The 24,559-nt window shown below is 39.2% G+C and overlaps 1 protein-coding gene across 7 annotated transcripts in view; it reads right to left on the reverse strand.

Moving 5' to 3' along the window:
• Window positions 1-24,182, reverse strand: part of LOC100645457 (whirlin) — a 109,818-nt gene extending 85,636 nt beyond the window's left edge. For 2 of the 7 annotated variants that reach the window (XM_048410338.1, XM_048410336.1), the window contains exon 1: window positions 23,333-24,182. The gene's annotated coding sequence lies outside the window, so the exon portion shown is untranslated. The remainder of the gene's footprint in view (window positions 1-23,332) is intronic. The other 5 variants (XM_012313637.3, XM_048410337.1, XM_020865318.2 and 2 more) reach the window with 5 other exon arrangements.
• Between the last annotated feature and the right edge of the window lie 377 nt (window positions 24,183-24,559).

A 24,559-nucleotide genomic window follows, 5' to 3' on the forward strand; every position in this document is an offset into this window, starting at 1 on the left:
TCGAACTGAAATCGAACACATCTGTAGCCAAAAGTTACATCGTTCCAATCCCAAATAATATTTGCCTTTTTTCATATCTCATAAGAACTCACAACACTCGACTCGATTTCATGCGATCCATCATCGTAACTCGACGTTATCTCTCCTCTGCAAGAGGAACAGAAATATCGACGTTCTCCCCTTTCCCAGAGCAAATTTTAACCTCTGACCTGTACACCCGATTCCACGAATAATCCCGCAGGGTAGGTCGATTTCAATGAAAACCGGCAATTACCGAATACCGGCCAACCGACCGCAACATTGTTCAGCCGGCAGTGTTACAATTCCAACAGCTCACACAACCTACACCTGTGTCCTACCTAACAGGCCACAGCCACCCGATCGCTCCACCCCCTTCACATACCGGCCACCATAATACCCAGGAAACCGAGCAATTTCCCAAATAAGCTCGTCGACGCTCGGTTATTCATGCCGAGACAGCAATCAAACCAGTTTCTACCCTCGTCAGCGAGTCAAGCTTGACCCAACCTTGACACTGAGCTGAAGGGGTAGCTTGTTTGCCGGCGGGGGTTGGCCGCGGTGCAAGTTACCCCTGGACGTTCCTAGGGGTTGTAAGCGGAGGGATAGAGAGGGCTGAGAGTACGAAAGGTATCTGTGAAACGGTGGAAGAAGGCTGAGGAGGGGAGAAACGAAAGAGGGAGCGACAAAACGATGAAACAGCCAGGTGGAGGGAATTGGTAGCGCGGGAAGGGTTAGAGAAGAAGAGAGAAGACACTGTGAAAACGCGACAGAGATGAAGACTACGTAGGATACAGTATGTTGAAAGGAGAAAGAGTAAACGATACAGGAAGAACGAAGAAGGGTAGATTAAGAGCGAAAGAGAAAAAGATAAAGTCATAGTGGGCGATGGAGTGGGTGACAGTAGCGGGGGCTGAGGAAAACGAAAGGAGGGATACCATGTACCCCGTGGTGCGAGGGTGGGGCGATCAATACTGCAGGAACACCCCCTGAAGCCGGCTTCATTCAGCAGCTCTCTTTCCACCGATTCTCGTGACTTCGAGCCGCTCTAACGTCGCTACTATAGCCGACTATACTGCTGCTCTAAGAGCGCAAGGGGCAAACGGCACGATTGTTTCGAGATAATCGCTCCTTTTCCATTTAATCGCGTTAAAAGGATGAAAGAAATTCGCGGGAAAACGACACGCTTTGATTTTTATCGATTTCCATACCACTTGACAATTTTTGCCATTCATCATTCTCCTGTTTAGACTTTTTAAAGTAAGCTTTGATGAAGATTAATAGCAAATATTATGTACGAAGAATATTTTTAAGTTTTTTCTTCGTTCTTTCCTGGTTTGCTTTTCTTTTTTTTTTTTTTTTTTTTTTTTTTTTGTTAAGCTGATTATAGGTTAAGCTACCAGTGAATGAATGGATCTTGTATCGATCGGTCGAAGCACTTGTTTTCGTATGATGTTTAGAGTGGCACTAGGCCTGGCTCATTTTTCAAAGCCGTCTTCGATCAATCACGTCAGGAACAAATTGAATCATCCAATGAAGGAAACGATTTGTCACTTGGATACACATAGAACGAAAATAGGAAAGGGAGACTGATTGCCAAGAATTAAATTCATATTTTATCTACGAATCGATAAACGAACCAAGTGGCTCGTAACAAAAGCGACTGTTGCCGAATTTTTTGGCTTTTTGAGTAACCATGCATTGTAGTAATCAGGACTCGGACGTAGCACGATGAAATGGATATTACGAAACGCAATTTATATCTTGACTTATCATAGAACGAAAAATATTTTTGATTAAGTACAGTGGTTCGTAACAGTATATGAACGTTTATCATAAAAAGCTTCTACTGATGCAACTGATAATAATCTTTGATATCGATCTCCATGTGAAACAATTGAAAGCTAAAAGAATTACGATATATAGTAATGGTGTAAAGAAACTCAATTTCGTATGGAGTAATCCGTGCTCCTTTGAACGCTTAATAGAATGATTAAAATGAGGAAATGAAGCAGAAAACGATCGAATACCACGAGTGAAATTCTCTAATGAATATTTTTCTATCAGGCGCGCTAATGAGAGCGTGTCGTTTTCAACGAGCCACGGAAGAAAGTGAAATCTTTTGAGGCGAGCACGATGCAAATTATCTTAGAGGATTACGCGGCACGCCACGAATCGCATCTAGTATTATGAAACCCAGTCGGCGAGAACGATCGGCTCGCGTCGATGACGATCGGGACGAAGCGTCGTTGAATTTTCGCGCATCAATTAACGATTACCCTGCCGGCATGGTGATTCTATCGAACGTTTTAAATATAATTCTTCGTTCACAGGGCCTTTACGGTCATCCTTTCGCAACTAATACGTCATCATCGATCATGGGCCTCTTTATTAACGAGCCTCGTTGATGAATGAATTCCTTGCAATATTTCTTTCGTCGTTGCTCGATAAATAATTTTAACCATCTGTGTTTTATTGACGCTATTAAAGCGATATTGTTAATGTACAAGTTACTTCTTCTACAGTTTCCAACGATAAAATATGGAAAACACAAGAAGCCTGGTGTATACATAAACTTACAAATATTCGTAACTTTGTTTCTTTCAAAGAAATTTCCTAACTTGTTTGCATTGAAAGTTTTGAAATTGTTAGTCGAATGTATCGCGATGCCGCAAAGTGTACATTACGTGGAGTTCTCACGAAGAGTGGCTGACTAGGACGCGTGTATTCTACTGCATCGCTACGCGTTAATCTTTTCTTCATTTCTGTTGACGTATTGTTACAATTGCTGCGTTATTACACTATTATTAGACATTTATGCATTTACAGAAAATTTAAAGCTGCAAAACCTCCTTTGGCAAAATCATACTGATATGTTACTTTCAATTCGTATATATCTATCTTACACGTACAATCCCATTGTCTTCCATAAAAGTCAGAAATACTGAGAATACTGAACAAGTAAAATTCCTTCGAAATTTTTAAACGATATTGCAGCAACCATTCCTAGCTTCGTTTTTATAACCCTCCATAAATAAGAACATCGTAAAAACTTTATATCAACCTATCTAGACCTGACTCGTCTACGATCACTTTGCAGCTGCGTCTATTAAACCCAGGACCACCTTCAACTCATTGCCAGAAGTAATCAGACGTAACGTGATCCAGCCAATTCTCCAAAATCGATTTATAATTAAACACAGTCTTCCCTGTTCGAAACGAGCTGCGGCATGGCGAAATAATAAAAAGCAGGACGCATCCAGTTAGCTAAATTGGGATAACACTAGACGCGATAAAAGTCAGGTCGTTCTAAGAAAAACGTATCCTTCTTCCCAGGGGAAATAAACAATCGTCGAGAACATGTAGCATTCCTTAGAAGGAAAAGGTAGAAAAAGTACAAAGTGTTTGATAAAGCTAGGCAATATCTATAAGATGTGATTCTAGACATTAAAATAATGAAGGAAGTTTCTGTGACAACAAAATGTCGCTTGAGGCCTATTTTTCGTGTTACGAACGATCTAATATTCCGTTGAAAGTGGACTAAGAAGTTAACGGATCAGTTCACTTTCTCTGTAACTTGCTCATTTTTCATACATCTCATGCCGAGACAAATTACGGAGATTACAGATACAAGAACGAAATTACGGAAAAAGAACGCGATAAGTCACAGCTTTTTGTCTTTTATAAAGGAAGTCATTGGAAAATTTTCAAATTCTCTTCTCTTATAATCAATTTTCATTTACTCTTTGCTCTCCTGGTACTCGTTTTTCATTTAATCCAAAGACCAACATACGCTTCTGCTAACTATGATATCTAATATTAAGTTTTTGTTTAATTATTGATTATTCTGTTGGTTTTATAACTGCTCGTTTTATTTTTCATTAAAAAATTTACCATCCATTTTAGCTTTCATATATTCACATAAACTTCTTCATTGTTTTAATGACAAATCTAGCATCACGATTCACAAGCATCGGCAATTTTTCTAACGTCCTATACACAACAACAAAGCCACAAAGAAAGAAGCGTATGAGCGAGCGAGAAGAAAAAAGAAAAAGGGTCAGGCGAAAGGGCACGCAGTAAAGCGCGCAAAGAGGGTCGTAAAGCGTTGGGTAGCATCCGGTCGATGGTCAAGCATCCCTCTGGCGCGATATACGCGAGTTTTCCTTGGCTACTGGCAATAGGACACGCGGCCCTTCGAGAACGAAGAACAACACAGTCGCTGCGGCGACTGCAGTGGTGATATTTCACCGGGCGAGTCCGCGGAAAGGGGCATGCCTGACCTCTTGGTGTACTCAGGTGCGCCAACGTACACGACATGCACGGTCTGTGCACCGTAGGTGGAAACGACACGGCTCAGGTGTCCCGTGAGCACCCGCGCGCCCACGCCGGAGACGAATAAAGCTGCCGTTTGTAAATATTGAACGAGACCTAACTACACCGAAGCCGATGTTGGGCTCTACCCGCTTCGCAGGATTAAAATGGATGCTGCGACTGCTACGGAGATGCGCCTCTGCAAAGAAACACTTTGTATGCTGATTATGGGCAGAGTATGAACGTATAAGGGATGTGCTGGCGATGGTGACAGGAATGGAAGACAAATTAGGGATACATAGAGGGGATGTGGGATTAATAGATGTCTATGGAAATTCAGATTTTTGTGCAGACAAGTTGAGCAAGAAATACAATTGTAATCGAGGATCCAGGTGTTGAATTTAGTTCAAAGTTTAGTTGTTAAGAAATTACATGAAAGGAAAACAACGTTATACGTGTAGTGAGTATTAAGAAGCGGTATAAGAAAATTGGTAGAAGTTTGATATTTGATGTCATGAATTAGCTATACGCGTTATTCGCGGAATTTCTGTATAGGTGGCACTTAAAGAAAATTTATATAAATGTTCCGACACGTAAACGTTAGCTTGTAGAATTCAGGACGATAAAGTCAAAGAAAGATTAAGAAATGTCACCGACGGTAATATCTCAAGAGAGATTGTAAAAAATAAATCAATTCGCCATTACGAAAATTTGTACTTTAAAGAAATTTCTCCTTCAAAGATCACCTAATTGCCAAGTGTTAATCACACAAGAGAGGATAAACAAGTGAATAAATCGTTTCTCTAAACTCTTCCCAAGCTCAAAGCTGATTTCAAATGTCAAACGCAGCGATTACCCGAAGCAAGATTTCGTTTGATGGCGAACAACACACGGTGGATAATAAATTTGTCGATTGATCAAGCACGGTCCGTCGAATTCCCAAATCAAACACCTCCGTCGAGCTGAAAAGAATTCCTGGTGGCGTGTTTCCGGTGCATCTCACGAGCACATGCACCGAGGCCGCACCGAGGGACTCTCAGTTCCGTTTTATCGATGCTGCCCCCGCCACCACATCGAGACGCACTTCCCGTTTCACGTGCCGTTTCACTCGGAACCGATGCATCTAGGCCGACTTCGCCTCCGGCCAGTGCACGCTCGTCCTACCACGCTTCCGGTGCCACTGTCTGAAGACGCTGACTCGATCAGGCGCGCTCTTCTATCGCGGATTATGTTAAAACTTCCCCTCACAGCATTTTCCTTGCACATAACGTTTGACGACGACTGTTTGATCGAGAAAGGATCGTGATTTTCATCATCATCCATGACCTAATTTTGTGTCTTTTTTAAAGAGTTTAAATCCTTAAAAATCCTCGTATGAGAATGAGTCTACATGGTAAAATAAATATAGTAACTTTAGGTGATACTAGTCTGTACAGCGATCCATAACATTTGTACGATTAAATAGACATTTTCACATCCCGTGCGACATTTAAAAACGATGGGAAACGTTTTCGCAGATCGAAACGTGCACAGCTTTGTCCAACATAAATCCCACGTACCCAGCGGTGCACTTTCGACTCGAACGTGCTGTAACTTCGTACGCGTCCCGCGTTACAATGCGTCGTTTTCCTTCTCTCGATGGAATTTCAAATTTCATGGATAAGGGGAGTCACGTGATCAAGAAATTTCCAAGGGAAATATTTCCCTTAGAGCGGGATGTAGAATCTTTGGGGAAATCGGAGAAGAATCGTATAAAAGATTTAATTTTTAGAATACTCAGAGCCGAGTGATTGCACAATATCGTTCTTCATTGAATTTGGAATATAATAAAAATAAATTTAGAATGTAAATTATATTTTTAGATATATTACACGATTTTATTATAATTTTAAAATTAATAATATTACCACCAACCATCATTAAACACAAAGGAGACATACATCGACGGTTTATTAGAAGTTTATGTTAAAAGTTGAAAGAACAAGTTGAACATTTCTTGGGAAGTATGACGTGTTCGATTGATTTAGGGCTCTGTAACATCATGTTATCGCAATGTTCGATGCTAATTAACGTGACAAGCCAACGGAACTGAACGGGTGAAACCTCGGTATTGGTAATGTGATTGAAAGCTCCATTTTCACGGCTCACCTGCCGTGTCTCTGTCAAAGCATGCGATCGCACGCCCTCCTCCGCGCTGCGATTCCTACGGACAGTGTGCACATTGCTCGACTCGTGCAGCCATTCCACACGGCCCACTATAAATATACCGAGGGACGTTCTATCGAACCTGATCGCTGCCACGACTCCACGAACACGGAATGAACCTTCTTATTTTCCACGATATCTTATCGTTTACTCGAAATTCATTTCTTATAAGCGATAATTGATATGAATTCTTATAAATAACGATTAGTAAAAAAATAACTATGATTTATCTTTGATAAGAAATCGACGAGAACGATGAAACGAAACTTATATTATTATCGTTATTATCTATGACAATTATAAAAATTGTATTAATTATTGCGACTGAAGAAAATAATAATATTTGTAGACTTAATTTAAATAGCTGGTCACATTTTTAGCTATATATTTTCCCCCTGAATCTACAAATACATTTTTGTGCATACTAAACACCTTCATTTTAAACCACTTAATACGTACAACATTTATCATTCTAATCTTTCAATCTTCCTCTCGTGACAGTTTTATACGTTCCAGTAAAATAAGTGAAATATTATAAAAAGTAAATCTACATATGAGAAGCAATTAAAACGGCGCGTGACGTAACAGCGAACCGAGTACGAGAATAAAATTCAATGCAGATTCTTTTCAATTGTATTGTTCCTCATATGTTCCTTTCCCTAGAAGGTAACAAAGATATGAAAAAGATTGATCGGAGATTACGAGGGGAATTAATTCCGCGGGGGACAAGGAGTCAGTGGCGCGTTCGAAATTCTCGAGACGATAATGACGGAAACGCGGATCATACTACCGCTAATGGTGAATTATTACGATTTAACGCAGCAATTAATTAATAAAAGTAGACGTTTCCCGTGAACGTTTTAAAAAGGAAACCGACTTCGCGATAACATCGAAGAAATATTGCGCAACGCGGCACCGCGATTACGTTACCAGCCTCGTTACACAAATCGCGCTGTCGTTAGAACCGACGAGCACAATTCGCCAATTTAACACTTAACCAAGATTAATCTTTCGCCACTGGCTAACTACCTCGGCGGAACGGCTAACAACCTTCAACCATCTTAATTACCACAAGGCTCTAAACCGTCGATTATAGCAAGCCACTAGAAAATGATAAATCAGCAGATACGTCCACGATATTTTGTGGCTGGTCCAATTTTTCAAATCGAAATCGTTCACCGGTATAACGAAGCGGAAAATCATAATGGACGTCGAAGTCGCATCGATTAGCTTATCGTGACGTTTCCAGACGAACGCTCGTGAAACGACAATTGAATCTATGAAAAAAAGTAAGCGTGTTGGCGACGAAATGAGTAAGACGCGGGTTATGATAGAAAATGTTGGATCGTTTACATTTTTTACGAACTGAATCCTGCGAGTGTGTCAATATGCTCCTGAAACTCTATTTTATGTAGGATTATCTTTTCCTGTGTGTGATTGCTTGTTATAATAAGAGGAAAAGAGAGAACTTTTCTCGGCTGATTAATCTGTAAGCCGTTTAATTGCTAATTATAAATGTTCCCAGTTATTGACTGATTTTATTTCCAACGTAAACCGATCAGAATAAGAGACAAAATTACATAATCACCTGATATATGGAGAAACGTTTCGATGTTCGTGAGTTTCCCGTGCGATGTTCCGCGTTAAGAAGCAGTTCCGCGTTACGGTGATGGTCGTTTGGAATTAATATCCCCGTGGTAATTCGCAAAAAATTCTAAAATAAACCGAGAGGAACTCCACGGAAGGGAAACGGAGAACGTTCAGGGTGGTTAAAGCGGGAGGATATTCGAGTTGAAAATTCAACGCGGTATTTTCCTTGGGCTTTTTCCTTATTTTCCTACTTTATTCTTTTCGTTCCATTTCCTCCGTTCTCCTCCCTTCTTTTTACTACCCTGCAATTTTTTTTCTACTTTCTTCTTTTCATATTTTCCGCAGCTTGTCTGGATTCGTGCGCAGTCACATTAAGAAGCCACGTTTACGTGACTACAACAGGGTTGCCACTGCATTGCGTGGCGATACTCGTGTCGCACTCGCTAATGTTGCATATGCGGAAAGCTGCACACGCCACGTGCGCCGAATGCGCAACGGGGAAAAATGAGCCCTCGAGCTCGCGAGAATGAACGCGTCGACGCGTGCAATGCGGAGAACGCGCCGCCGCGCCGGACTAGCCTTAGCAGTCTCGAGTACCGCCAGAAGTGTTTCCTCTAATCGTGGAATTTTAATGTACCAGAGTGGAAATTTATGGTAACAAACGTCGTTCACGATGGCCGAGTGGTTTCGAAGGAAACGATTATCCTGCTTCTCGAAATAGCTTTCGTATCGTATTCGTCGTTCGTATTCGTTTTGTTTGTGTAGACAACGTGAGAGTGAATGAGAAAGAGAGAGAGAGAGAGAGAGAAAGAGAATAATGACGAGTAAAGCATACACGAAATAGGTGTAACATATACTCCTATTCATAAGCATCGGCCACTTATTGATTTTAGACGTAAACTTTAATAAAATAGGTCTGTAGTAAAATTTTGTAAACTTACTATTAGCACAATCTAGTTGCTGTAATATTTATTTCTGGCTGTTCTAAGTATATTAGATATCCCGTGACTTATCTAGTTGATTACAAAACTATAATATGATTGCCTCATATCATTCGCTAACAAATTATAAATAAATATCCAAACTTTATAATATCCCATTGGTGAACTGTGTTATAAACAAGCAAACCTGTTTTGACTTTTCATTAATCACAACTACGTAATGATCGTACCATCGAGAACATGCATCGCGATAACAAAAAAGATAATGTGTGACGATGCAAGTATTCAGTCACGTTGCTCGGGAACGACCGATCTTTTAACGAAATAGAAAGATCGAATCCATTTCTTCGTGACGGTTAGCGTGACGGCTTCGCGTGTAGTCAGGAGCTTGGCATGTGCGCGGATCAATGGGACAGTTCCGAACTGTCCTGGTAGCATTTACCCACTGGTATTTCATCGTGAAAGCTAAACTTCTTTCTATCAGCAACCAAAGCATAAAGCGACTGAAAGCTAAAAGCAAAGAAAAGCGAGGAAAAGGAGAAACAAAGCGAACGATGAGACAAAAATGTTAGAGAGGAACTAGAACGCGTGATCTCTAGGGATCGAGGGAGCATACGATGGGCCAGTTGACGCAAGATTGAACAACGATAGTTATCTAAAAGGAAATTATCCGACATTATTGTAAATTACTGTAAACGACATTCCGAAAAGTGCCCTGACAACCCTTTACCTCTATTTTTCCCCTTTTTTCTCTTGTTGCACGCAGGTTCACACACGAGTCCTTTTCCAAGTAAACAATTCGAGACCGTGGGGGCAGCCTGTTGCATGAACCTTGATGCCAGATAGGGTTAATTTTGCGCTCCAGCTTTGCCCTCTTTTCGATTATCTCTCCCTATTCTCGCTGTGTGATTTTCCTCTCTCTCTCTCTCTCTCTCTCCGCCTTTTTTTATCCTACTTTCTCTCGGCCAGTTTCGTTCCAAACTGTGCTTTTTAAGCATTCGCGTGTATTTTGTTTTTCATCCTGAGTGTGCTTTTTTTTATCCGACGCTCTAGATTTCACGGAGAAGTTTAGACGAATCTCCATGGATGCTTTAGAACGTGATGTCGGTATAGAAACATGCAAATGGCCAAGTTCGGTATCGAATCTGGGTTAGGGTTACAATAGGACGTTGCCGAGTTTCATCGTAATTAACGCGCGTCTGTTAATGCGCCGTTTCTCTTCGTCTAATTCCCCTAATGTGTATTAGAATCATTCTGACACGATAATGAGATGTAGCTATTGTCACCGTAGGATTTCTATTTGAAATAATAAAACATTGTGGAGAGTTATTCGACCTTTGTTTTTAAAAATGGCCCCGTAAATTTTTAATGCATTGGTAATAATTTAACCATCAGTGATATCATTGGATTGTAAACAACGCAGAAGTGTTTGGATTAAATTATTTAATTTTAAAGCCTTTGTTTTAACATGTAAATTGTAGAGTATATGTAAAAATTAAAGTTATCCATAAGCTAACAAATTTTTTCATATTATGCAAACAAATTGCGACATTGATATATAAACTTGATGTTTTTTATCATTATAAGCTTTCAAAAAACCTAGAAGGATTTTTAAACGCTTACCAGCGTCGTCTGGATATATTATACAATTATTCGTTAAGCCAAACGTTTCAAACATTTTTTAATAAAAATGAAAATTCTTCTCAGGAAAGAAATTCATGGATAAAATTTCGCGTGCTAACGAAGGGTTAAATATCCTACAACAACGTTAATTTATGTTCAAGCTATATTCAGATATAATCCAACGATATCATTTGAAGGCTAATAGCGCTTTATTAGTGAGGATAATGTGATGTAAATCGAATGGATATATTATACAAATAATAAATTATTGTATTTTAGCAAGTATGACGCGATGTAATGAATATTGATGTATCGAGATTACAAAACAAATATTGTATTTTCGATCTCTGATATGTAATATGTAATTTCTGCTTAATAAGGTTTATCTGAAAATGGAGGAAACAGGAAGGAAGACTTGAAAGTTTTAATAAACAATTAAACAACCAAAATTTTCAGAAGGAGATATTTAAGTTATAAAAGATCTGTAAATTAAAAGAAAATATAAAAGCTATTAAAAAGCAGAAAACAAAAGAAGAGAACTTAAAAATTCTAGTAAATGATGAAGAATAAAAATCTCAGAGGTCTTCAGACTGCGCGTAGAAGAATAATGAAGATAACATTGAAATTTTTGTTCCATTCATTTACAATTATTATGTATTTGAAAAACTGGTGCATTATATTATTGAAAACTTTAAGTCGAGTTTGCTTATAGCTTCGTATACACCATTTAGTCGGCCAGTTTGGTTGTATAGTTGAACATTTATGAAATTAAAAACGCGATTAGACCGCGGTAGATGTTATCCTTCCACGCGACAGAAGAAAAAAAGACCAGAGGCAAGGAAAGGGAATCCCTGCATAAGCCGCAACACGACTTACCAAGGTAATTACCATTAGAACCTCGAGTGTATCGACTTTGTGACCGATTACGCGTAACTCACGAGCTCGAGAACACCATGCAACGATAAACTCGTAACGTAACGAGCAGGGGTTGGCTTAGAGCGTAAAAAACCAACCTCCTTTAATCACAAGCTGGTTTTGCCTCTAATAAAAGTACGCGAGCCGAAAGGAGCAATGTAAAAATATGCATCGCACCTTACTACTTTGAACCTGGCCTTCCTTCAGTTGGCGATTTCTTAGGGTAGTCCGAGATTGACATATTTAGCTCAAATATCAATCTTTATTGATAATCAATAATTAATTGTATTATTATTTCTTTTTTTTGGCGATTTTTGACTTAAAGAAATTGGGAAAAAAGAGAATTTGAAAAAATAATATTTCCTTTATTGTGTGATTTATTTTTGATATTAAACATTTTATGTGTCAATATTGATTCAATTTAGTATAGTATTTAAAGATTACTGTCTCCTTGACTAATTAGAAATCGGTAAAGTCATCTCTTCTCTGATTATACTACCATTTACACCTCACTCTATGCAAAATTTCTATACAGAAATGTTTCACAGAGCATGTCCATAAAACAGTAGCTAAAGACAGAGTTGAAATTAATCTTTGTTAAGAATAAAATCTATCCTTATTGAATCATAACACATAATTCGTACCATGAATGTAGCAAGGTATTATAGTGTAGGTGGTAAACCGAGATTTATGTTAAGAGATCGCGAATAAATATTCAGATTGTTTCCTAGATCCACGATGGACACACCGGTTGCTTGCGAAAGTGTCCGGTACAGCGGACGAAAGCGAATCCGCTGGAAAAAGCCATTGAAACGAGGCTTGTACCTTTTCTATGCAAACACGTTTCATTATACGAGAACTGATCGGTCTATCGACACCGAATGCAAGGAAAAAATAATACTAATAGCTACAAGAGAGAACAAAAGAGACGTAGTTTGTAAAGAGGGTCACGTTCAGGGAAACAGAGGGAACATAGCGTGAAAACTATACGAGAGAAACAATACTTTCGTCGTAGCTGGTCCGCTAACTCGATGTATCAGTTTGCTATTCACACGTGAAACGTGTGAGATAAAATTGTATCAATGGTTTTTCATGTTGCGACTGAAAGTGTAACGAACAGTAACGGATGACCGAGCGTGTGGGTCTTTGCGATCGTGTCCAATATTTCGCGGGTGAACGCACCCTTATTGGATGACTCGAAAGAGGAAATTATGGCCTGCGTTGGATGTTTATCATGCATACGATATATATCACCTGAACGATTATGTACGTATTAATATGCGTGATTTAGGAACGGAAATTAAGTAAAAATTGGCGATGATGTCATGCATTTATAAACGTTATAATAAATAATTTAAAACGAATTTAGATTTAATTTTCAGATACGAAATAAATTAATACACGTAGGCTACGTGCTAGATTTACAAAAAATTGTATCGAATATATTGTACAAGAATAAAAGAAACAAAACATGAGATATATCGGAAATTTTACCATTGCCCATTAAAACAACGAATGCGTTAAAAAGGATAACTCTTATCTGGATATCTTGTGCGTTTAAGACGTAATCTCCATCGTGAAATAGTTCTTCCCATTGCCGCTGAAAACAGATCGAGCTCAATCAAATACCATGTTTTTCGTTTGAAAGCTAGCCCTCGGAATAAATCGCCCCTAATCATTTCACGAACACTATTATCTCATGCATCTTTGAATAATTTCACGGGCTAATCATCGCGTTAAATCCCTATGATCATTCCTTGGATCGAATCATCGTCAGAAGCTGATCTCACAAATGGATTAATGTTGCAACCGACTGACTCACCTCGGTCCGTACAACGATTGAAATGTATATCACTGGACAGTAAAATGCGGACGAGCATTGCTATTAGTTATTAACGTGTTCGCCCCCACTTCCCTTTTTTCCACGGAAGGCGTGCTCACGCACCACGTCACAGGCATCGATCCTCGGCCACGAGGTCGAGGGCTGGAAAGTGTTACGAGAGGAGAAAGGAGAGAGAGGCGGCCCAGTCTTCCGCCAGCCAGAGGAAACGAGCTGATTCAACGCCAGAGGCTCGGGCTACTCGCGTCGCTTATTAGCCACCAAAGACTCCTGGTTCTTAGAAAAATTTTACCCTTCGTGCATGTCCAACGTGGAGATGGTGAAAGGTTACGAGGCCACGGAAATGGAGAACCGAACGTGGAAACTGTTCCCGCCTACTCTAGTAAATACAGCGATTTTTATTAATAACGTTCGGACACTACTATGTTCCACAGATTATTGCTTCATGCACTATGGTTTAGGACCACGAATTTAATTCATCGTACAATCGAGGTCAGAGAGATTCTATAGTTCAAAATAAGACGATAAGAATCTAAGTATAAGAAAATTACGTTGGACGCTTTATATTCGAAAAAATCGAATTCACAAACTTTCTAAATATACAGAAATTTGTCTAATGGCAATTTGACACGAGTGTGATCAATAGATTATTCTACATACGAAGATAAGTTGGAAACGTAGAGTGAAGATTCTTCGTTCAGGATCTCGTTTTGGGGAAAATTGAATTTAGGAATTTTTCAAACGAATTCTTGATTAACCACGTTTAAATTCTATCTTCAAAATATGTTCGGAAAATGATTTTGGCGCTAAAGTGTGGTTAGATTAATCGATATGGCCGCTTGAAGCTTCGTTTAATAACCTTGCTGTATCATTTCCAGCAACCATACTGGTGCAGGATGATTAGAAAGAGAAAAAAAGGAGAAAGACAAAAAGAGAGAGAATTCTACTAATGTCAGAGACGAAGGTGGGATCTCTGTATCGGGAACAATCGAGTGAACGTTGAGGAAGATTAGAAACTGGACGGGGAACGGAAACATTGGAACGTTGGAGAATGCAAGAGGATGTAGGCTCTATTGTCGAAGGAGAGTTTGAAAGGGGCTCGCGGAAGTGAAAATTAAAATGAATGTCACAGAGAACTAGGGTCTTGTTCTTGTTCGGTAGAGTGGGGAAAAAGTACCAGGTTTTAGAGGACTGGTTCCTTTTGTGGCGATGAAATTTTTTTCAAGGATGAGTACTTGAGAAATAATATATTTTTTTTTTTACTCTATTATGAAAAATGTCAAAGGTGTAGAACATTCAGAGAGTAAAACATTCATAGAAAATGGAGCAGATGTTATATGTTACGAAAACGTCATAATGATATCTATAGTTATCATTAAATGATTATTGTGCTGATATAATATTGCTTTGCACATAAAATAAATAATTGTACTTTCCCTTTCTATCAATTTTTGAAAAATTTCTTTTTACGATTAGTAAAAACATGTGGAAGTTTTTAACAAATTTAAACAAAGAGACTTTTATTGAAATAGAAACAAGATTTTTATCATCCTTTAATTATAAATATTCATGTACACTGCATTTACATACACGCGAGAAGTTGGTTATGCAAGTATTAAATATATATAAATGGCAAGCAAAAGTTCATCTTCTTATAAGTTAGCAACTGAGAAGCCTGTAATAAATTTACACGAACGTTCTTTGAAGACTTTACAAGTGTCCGGCGAGAGATTTAACCGATTACGGGTTCTAATCAAACAGGCGACGTCGCCGGTTTCCAATTAAGAAAAGAAAACAGACTCGATTTGCCTCGATTGCAAATCTTTCGTTGGAAAGCGAAGAACCGAGTCTACGAAGCTAGCAATTAGTCCACTTCACAGCGAATCGACGTTGAAAGGCTCGGTCATCGCCTGATGACACCGTCTTTTAACTATTTCGAGTCGTCGAGGAAAAAACTAATGGCATCGAGTAGAGTAATCGGCCCGACAAATAATTATCCTTTTTCTCTCCCTAATTTTCCAAAGGACATCGTCCGAATTTTTCTCGATAATCTAAACCAGAAACTGTTTTCTTGAGACGTATCCTCCCCTGCTCAAATTTGGTCCTGGTACTGTTTCCTATAATTTCCAAAGTGAAGAACAATCAGATGGTAGTCTGAATAATATTTGCTGTGGGAGAAAGGAGAAATAGAATTTATCTTAGCTAGCGAACTAGAAACCCGTGTACCGTGACACCGATCGACCATCCTTCACACGCTGAACGCCACGTCATCCAAAAAATCAGCGACACCCAGTTTCGGTACTTGGTGACCCAAAAATGATACCTTAAATCCGTGTGAAATTGAAATTGCACGATCTTTATTTCAGTGACAATTCGTGTACTCGATATCGTTTTGCGAAGAACGAATTGGAAACACGAAAAATATATGAATTGCCCAGTTTGATATCGAAACTTAACTAAGTACCACGAAGAAAAAAATGGTGTCAGTGATAAAATATTTAAAAGAAAACTGCAGTAAAGTGACTATAGAAAGAATTTACATGAACCGGTGCGTAACTTTCAAATCGCGTAATTCTAAGCGGTTTAAGCAGAAGTGTCGGCGTGGATGAAACAAGAATTATTAGACCTTAACGAGGACCAGACGTAACACTTCGATTGTCACTTGTTTCAGTCATCGCAATATTTTTTTAATGGACAAAAATTCAGTAAGCTAGAGGCTCACCGAAAACTTGTTACTCTCTGTTATTTCTAATTCCTATACAAGTTTTATACTTCAATCGTCGATGGCTCTAGTATTAATCCTTGAAACTCGAAGCTATCCTTTCCTAGTATCGCAGGAATCTAATGAATTCATTTACGAAATAAAACAAAAACACAGAGAAATGTGGACAAATAATTCGTTGGAGGAATATCTTCGCTGGCATTGGATCATCCGACAAATTAATGGGGAACACGATCGAACACGTTGAGAAGACGTGTTCGAATTAGTACGGGGGCACAAGTTCGTTAACTACACGTGTGTAGGATTCGAGAAGAAAAGAACAGAGCAGGCTGGAAGCACCCTCGTCCTCGGCGAAAGAAAAACAGAACGATTCAGCGTCGGTAGGCTACTTGCCTACGGTGACACCAATTAAGCCCTGAAATATCGTGAACACGCGGTTACACGAGCATGCAAACACCTCTAACCTAATTTACTTCGGGAGAAAGATTTCGTAAGCGATAACGTTTCAAATCGAGGAGCCTCTTGATTTGAATATACACATCACCGGTCGCGTATAGTTGGCGTATATGTTCGTGTCAAATTTTTAACACCGACAACTTTATAAAATTCCACTTCATCCTTCGTTATGCCACCTTTAAATGTATAATTAATTTATCGATCTATACCAATCTATAGTAATCAATATCTATCGATGGAATTTTTTTCACGACTATCGATGAAAAATTCTGCAAGTTAAACTAGTTATGCGATGCCGTTGAAGAAAGTTGCTCAATCTTCTTCGAAATTATCGATATAAAACGAACCGTTAAAAGTTAACATCACGATTAATTAATGCTGAAAAAAACAAACCAACTTCCACGAATTAAGTGAAGTGCGAGGCTCAAAGGAGCTTCAAGAGTCTGAAAAGGTGCCCTGAAGAAGAACGAATCCTTGATCCAAGCAACTTGTTCGAATTAACTCGCGCCGTTTGAGAAAAGATGGAGAAAGAAAAAAAGATAGCAGCAACCTTGTACGAGTTAACATTGGAACTTTCTTCGTATAAGCGTAGAGAATCGGAAGATTGCTTTAACCCTGTACAACCGAAGTTTTCGTTGTTTACGAGACTAAAAATTATAATTAATCGTAATTTCTCATTTTCAAGTTACACGACGTTGTGAAAAGATTAACGGAATTTTGAAGCGGAAAAAGTTCCAATCGCAGCTTCAAAATTAATACGCACTCTGGCCATTCGTTCCGCCCTTTTTTTCAACGTGATCGATTGCACGAAACGGAGATAAATCGGCAAAATGTCGAACGCTAAGTGCTTTCGACAAGCACGTTCGATTAATCGATTCTTCTACGCGTACTTTTTAAAATGCAAAGCTTTCCCTCGCATTGTGCAACGTTGCTACAACGTTCCAGGGTTTTCGGGAAGAATTTTTATCAAATTCAATAGCCTTGATTCACCGGGAAGAGAAAAGTTTCAAACGAAACGATCCTCGAACGTGATCGTAATGGAAGAATGAGAAAATCGACTTTGTTCGCCGAGAAGTTATGACGATGTATTACGATCGATTTGAAAAAGACTGAATTGGTAACGAAGAATGAACTCCGATATAACTCGATTCTACGAACAAGAAAAGCATGAAAATACTATTGCTTCGCGTCGAGAATATGTAAATTAGCTGTGTTGGCATATTTTCTATGTTTCACTAGATACGTTTGAACATACGTTTTTTTTTTTTTCTTAAGAGATTTATCATTTTTATTGCATGAAATTTATCACCATATTGATTTATGCGTTAAGAGGAACACCGATAAATATTTTTTATTTTCACGTTTCCTTAAACTTAAAAAGTCCCATAACAATAGAAAAATAGAATTACGTCGAAAATGATGCACAGGATACAGAAGAGTTGAATGAAACATGATATAGTTTAACTTTCATTTATCGTACTAAAAAGTTAGTCAACCATAAATTCCTCAGCGTCAGCATCGTCACAAGCCATTTTATCATTCCCACGGTATATCATTCGGACTTGTGTCATTCAGAAAGACCAAATGAAAATCTATATATCGTTCATGAATCACTACCACAATCTATCACCATAATCTATCGTCGATATTATATTAGGTTTTATAATAAATTCGTTCGTAATATTTTTAAAAAAGCATAAAAAACCATTGCTTCTGCGTAAGATCTGTTTAATGAACGATGGATGTAACGTTTTACTGTTCTTTCCTAATGAATTAAACAATTCAAAATGTTTGTTCTTTCATCGGAAAATTCCAATGTACGAATATTCCGAGAACGTATAGGTATTTAATTCCAAAATCAAATAGAAAGTCAATTTGGATATAGAACTGATCGACAGCATAGTCGAGTCATAAAATCGCTCTGTAAAAGGCGAAAAATGTAACTTCTCATATTCTTCGCCTGCGGTCTTCGTACGGTATCATCAAAGAACCACAAAGGCGTAGACTAATCTTCCACGTAAATAATTTTACCTTTCTCATTATCTTCGAAATTGTTATTAGTACATCGCCGTCGTGAAGAATTTATGAACACGACGTTGTATATATAGATATATCGAGCTTGAGAGGTTACGCGATGTCGTAAAACGTCTGGAAAGATAACTGGTGGTGCGGTGGCTGTCATGAATACGTAATCGCGACGCGATCAACGTCCAAAGTAATTTCGAGTAATTTTTATCGGTCGGCCGCGAAAGGATCAAGGCGAACGACGAAGAGGAAGGGGAAAGAGGAAGAAGAAAATCGCGAGACGAGCATCGACGATATTGGGAATTCTCATTGAGGGTCCAAAACGAACTCCGAAAATCCTGTTTTCCGGCCGAGAGCCTGATTTGCAATGGAAATCAGCCGTGAATCGTCCTATTTACATGTACCCCGGTCCACGAATGAATAATTCGAAATTGATCCCCGTTTGATAAATGAAGGAACTGCTTAGGAACACCCGCTGTGTACTTAAACTACGAGTTTATTGCTTTAAATAGCGTTAGGATATTAAAGAATCATCGGAATTACGGGTATCAGTTAGATTCCTATATCGTTGGTTTCTTAGGAGAATGACACATCTCGAATCTATAAACAGATTGATTCTAGAAATGGACTATTTATTAACGTTAAAATAATCAGCTTTTAATATATGTATATAATAATATAGCTAAAAGTGTTATATATTAAGATCAAGATAAAATTAGTTTGCCGAAAAGTTAATCAAAAAGTCACTGACGATTGTTAATAGAACGATGATAAGATCGTTGTAGAGGTTGTTGTAACTTGATGGCTCAAGTTGGCAGAAAATTAATTCACCGTGACAGTCGATGTTTCGCCAGAGTTGCTGCTGCTCGACGAACTTATCAATCGAGTTTCCAGCAATTAGAAGTTGCTTCGTTATGCAAGCTTTCTTCGCGGCCCTGCTTTCTCGTGCTAAATTTCCTGTTTGCCATTGTCGTCTTCGCCGTTAATACAGTTTGTAAAAAATTCGCCTTTGTGTGAAAATACCGAATTACTTGCTGTCTTTTAGAATCAGATTCTAATTAAGAAAGAGTAACCAGAAGATTCGAAACGAGTTGATAAATTATTTCTAACTTGATTCCAAATTGGTTGAACTTTCCTAGTCCTTTACATTCAGCTTTATCGTCGAATCTTGTACAGTGAACTACTAGTCCAAAATAGATGAGCAACGCAATGGCAGATGTTGAAAATCACTTCCAAAAGCATCTCTCTTCGCTTGGATAAAGCAAAATATAAAAGATCGACCTTTGGACGAGATTCTAAGAAAGAACGAGTGAAAGATCAGAATACTTAAAAATAAAAAAATTCTCGTTACGTAAGGAACGTCTATTTCGAAGCTCGAAGAAAGGAAAGGGTAACTGTCTAGAATTTTCCATAAACCACTACTTCTCTCGCCTAAGCTTTTTCGTTATTCTTTCAACATTCCATCCTACGATCCACTTCAACGGATTACCAGGAAGGAAAAGAAGAAACAGTTTTCTACCGAATCCATGTACAAAAACCTACCCCAACCCTATTGCTAGCCATCAAACAGAAAGTTCGATTAACTCGCCCATTTCCTATCAGACGCAGACGTTCGAGTAATATCTCACAGCTGGAACTACCATCGAATCGACAGCATAGCCGATATGTCCTAGGGACAGGCGGATAATCGCGAGCAAATATACAACGGCCAAACGAAAAACCTTCATTGACAGATCTGTCAAACGAGGAGAAACTCGACAACTGGCCTTAATTAACACAGCGGCGTGTGTTCGAGGTCTTCTTCAAAATCCTCGCTTTGGAAAATTCAGTCTAAGTTCATTTTGCAACGGACGGTAGCCTGTTTGATGATTCTGTATGAATTGTACTCTTTTTGATAGAGGTAGAAGCTGGTACATCGTAGGAAATGTTGTGTAATACGTATCTTTCTGTATTAGTACTCCACAGCAGTGGAATAGCATTCAGAATCATCAAGTCACTTAGCGTTTGTAATTAGTGTAATAAGCCGGAATATTTTATGCGATATTCTGTTTCTGCCAATGTGTCCCAGAGATTGTAAGGTTTGAAAAAAAGTCAATTTTCTATTGCATTATCTACTCTTTACCTCATCTTCTCAAAATTTTGTTATCTTTCAGAAAACTTTTTGTACATGTATATATATATTTAAATTTTGATTATAAAAAGTGTACTTAGATATAACAAATATATACATATGTAGTGTCAGTTCTTGTAAAATATCCACATCCATTCAAGACTACAAAGAAGTCCGTGTCATACTCTTTTATAACTATGTCCTTCTCTCTAAGCAGTGTCCACCGCCATATGGAAAGAGAACATCGAAACGTGCGTTGCACCTAAAGGGTCAAAATTGAAATTCGACGAGTCGTCCTGCACAAGTGTAACGCGAGGTCGTTCGAATACGATAGATCGATCGCGCTATACCACATCAAGAGGAATGCGATACGGGATGCGAGTCCGTAGGTAGGAGACCAGAGAAACGGGGGCGTGCAAAGCGGTTGCTAGTGGAGGTGGAGGCGTTGATGGCTAATAATAAAAGCAAAGGAATGTTTGCTGTACGCGTTGGAAACGCGTCAGCAGGACAGGGGAAGAGAAGAACGATAGGAGACAGTGATAAAACCAGGACAGTGATACGGATGGAAAATTGATGGAAACAAAGGCTGACGGAGGCAGTTTCCAAGATATATTCTTGTCCAAAAGTTATAGAATATAAGAGAATTTTAAGTGGAATAATAATAACCCTATTGTTTTCTTCGGATCTATAGAAACGAGAATGGAAACCGATAGAAACACTTCTGACGATTTAAATGAAATTATTTTATGTTTATATATTTCATATATATGTATATATTAAAACGATATTTGTTTTATTACAGTCAAATACGAAACAGAACTTACTATCGGTTATCGAAAACCTGTCCAGCAATCTAATAGAAGTAAAGATTTCCAGATACAGGACATGTCGTTTTAAAATTCCTCTTGCATATTACAAATTATACGAAGCAAACCATATAACCGCCGGACATGGCATGACACAACCACGGTCAAAAGCGAAACATCCCCGAAGATAAAACCAAAAACGGGGCCAAAACCGGACCTGAAGCGTGTCCGTAGAAAAGAACAGAATATAAAGGACACAGAGGCGAGAGACAAGAAGAGAGATATAAAAGTGTAAGCGGCAAACAAGTGGAAGTTATGGAGATAGTACGTGACGAACACGTAAAATGTGGAAAATCCGGTGAAAACGAGAAATGGCTGAGAACGAGAGAATATTTGCCACTTGACTTTAAAGTTCCTCGTGGCCAGACAGAAGCAGCCTAAACGAAGATAAACTGCGGCCTCAAAGAAACACGCAGGATAAGGAAAGCAAGATGCGAAGATTTCGCTGGAGATAGCAATGTTACGTGTCGCAAGAACCATCAGGGTGGTTTTTTAAGGGTTGAAAATGGTCTCGTGCCGATTTTACGGAATCAAGCGTGCAGCCAAGTGGAATCTGTGCTCGATGGAACGCACGTGATCGTTACAAGTGGAACCTTTCTTTTTTCCCTAGCAAAGGAATCGCGCCGATAAACGCGGCTTCCTTCCACCCCATTTTTTCCCTTCTAGAATTACACGGGTTGGTTGCAACCGTAGTTTTTGCCGAACATTTGTAGATTTATATGTGAAACGTGAACAAAAACACCGTGACTGCATTATATATTAAATATTTTCAAAGGGGCAGTCAGCTTATCGATCTCACCCTGCAGCGTGATGCAAGTTTTTGCATAGCGTGTGCTTTCAGGCAAACGTTGCTTGCAAAATGGAATTTTTAAGCTTGCGGTTGAACTTCGACGATAATGATTAGGGCTCGTCGATTGATCAAGGTGATTAAAATTAGCACTCTTAAAGAAGAAATGTCTTTATAAGGAATACAGGTGTATAAAAATACAGTTCGAACGTTCCAATGAATGAAAAGTTTGAAACCTGGCGCGAAGAATGGAACAACTGATGGAAAAATTACTTGGAGATTTTCAAAGATTAAACATTTCTACAGACTCCTACAAAACTATCGAATCTAGCAAACTGGATATTCAATACCGACTAACAGAAAAATCTTCAGAACCTACCAATTCCGGAACGCGCATCCTTCAAGTCCAACATAATGGGAAGCTACATGTACATAATTATACAGGATCCTTCGAGAATCTCTAATTCAGGTAAACTCAACCCGTATCAATAAAGAAACTTTCAAAACTTAACTTACTTCAAAATACTCATCCTCCGGATCAAACATAACAGGATTATACGTATACCAATTTATACTTATACGAGACCAATTTATAGATGGAACACTTAGAGGACTCAGACTCGAGAAGCAGTGTATTGTTACAGACCAAAGAACCTTAAACGGAACGTATCTCAGAGTCCTTGCAGTTTCGACGAGAATCTTTACGATCCACCGACGGAAATCGAAGTTCAACCACTATCCTGACATAAACCTAGATACATCCTCTTCATAGAAAAGACGAAGACGTTCGAATGGGAATTTCGCGGGGACCTCTGCCATCTCGCGCCACGGCGGAGCGCGCTTGGCGAGAAGCAGCTTCCTGTCCTTGAATTTGTGGGTTCCAAGGGAACGTGTTCACGGGGTCGATTCTCGAGACTCACGTTTCTTCTCATCTCGTGTTGAATCCTGGGCCGTGCTCACGTGCGGCTGTCCGATGGTCGCACGGTCGTTGCACCGTCGGACCTCGTTGCGGCAGCAGCCTCGGGAACAACGACGTGAACCGTGACAACGACGACGAGGAGAATGGATACGAAGATGAGGTCGAGGGCGGCGACGATGACGATCGACCGCGACGATGTCGATACGGGACGAACGACGCGCGTAACGACACGGAATGGCGAGCACTCGGTGCAATCGCGAAGCACACGCGAGCGACGAGCATCGCCCCAGCTCGGCACCAAGCTCACGACTGCCTCTCGAGGGCTTAGCTGGGGGTTGCTTCGACTCCGGTTCACCGGTTCAATCGGTGGCTGGGGGTGGCCTCGGAGGGGCCAGGGGTACAATGTTAACCCGACACACCACTGCCGTCTAGGGGCTACCAAGGGAACGTAAAGATTCGCCAGGGCGCAAGCTCCGCCGTTCGCCACCAGCGCAGCCGACAGGGTGTCACGAACATTTCAAGCGACATGGATGTGTAAAGTGGATTCGTACCGGGAGCATTTCACATATTACAAGAGCACTTTCCGTTGCAAAATTTTCTCCTTGGCTTCGTGCAAATACGTATATGCTGTATATTATACGACGGTAGTTCTCTTCAAGGGGTCGTCTAGGGAGAGTATGGGTGCACGTGCACTTTAGGAATTTTATACACGTGATGTAATGGCTGTTGGAAAGTTTCTGGCTGTAGTATAGTCTTAGAATATTCCCGGAAAAAGACGTCTATTACGTTAACGTAATATGTATTCGTTGAAGTAAATAAAATTATGGTACATACTATGTTGTTAAACTTCTTATAAGAAGAATTTTGTTAATATATGAATTAAATCGAAATAGAAGTATGACTTTTGGCTAGGAACTTTTCAGAGCTATCATGGCATATATGTACGTATAATTGACTAACTATAATAGACTCGAAATAATAAAAACGAAATTAATTAGCTTTTTTTAAACAGTGTCATACGGATATCATTATAGGGCAGAAAGAATTCTTTTATATTTTTTCCGTATAAATAGGAAACAAAATGTCTATTCGTGATTTGAAACGCTTAAAAGAAAAACAAAGGAGAAAACGAAGCAGAAATACATCTTTGTATCTACGAGCAGAAATATGTCTTTGTTCCTATGAACAGAAATATATCTTTGTTTAATGGATTCCCAACCGGAATGTC

This window comes from Bombus terrestris, chromosome 11 (assembly GCF_910591885.1).
Source record: "Bombus terrestris chromosome 11, iyBomTerr1.2, whole genome shotgun sequence".
In the NCBI taxonomy this organism is placed as follows: domain Eukaryota; kingdom Metazoa; phylum Arthropoda; class Insecta; order Hymenoptera; family Apidae; genus Bombus; species Bombus terrestris.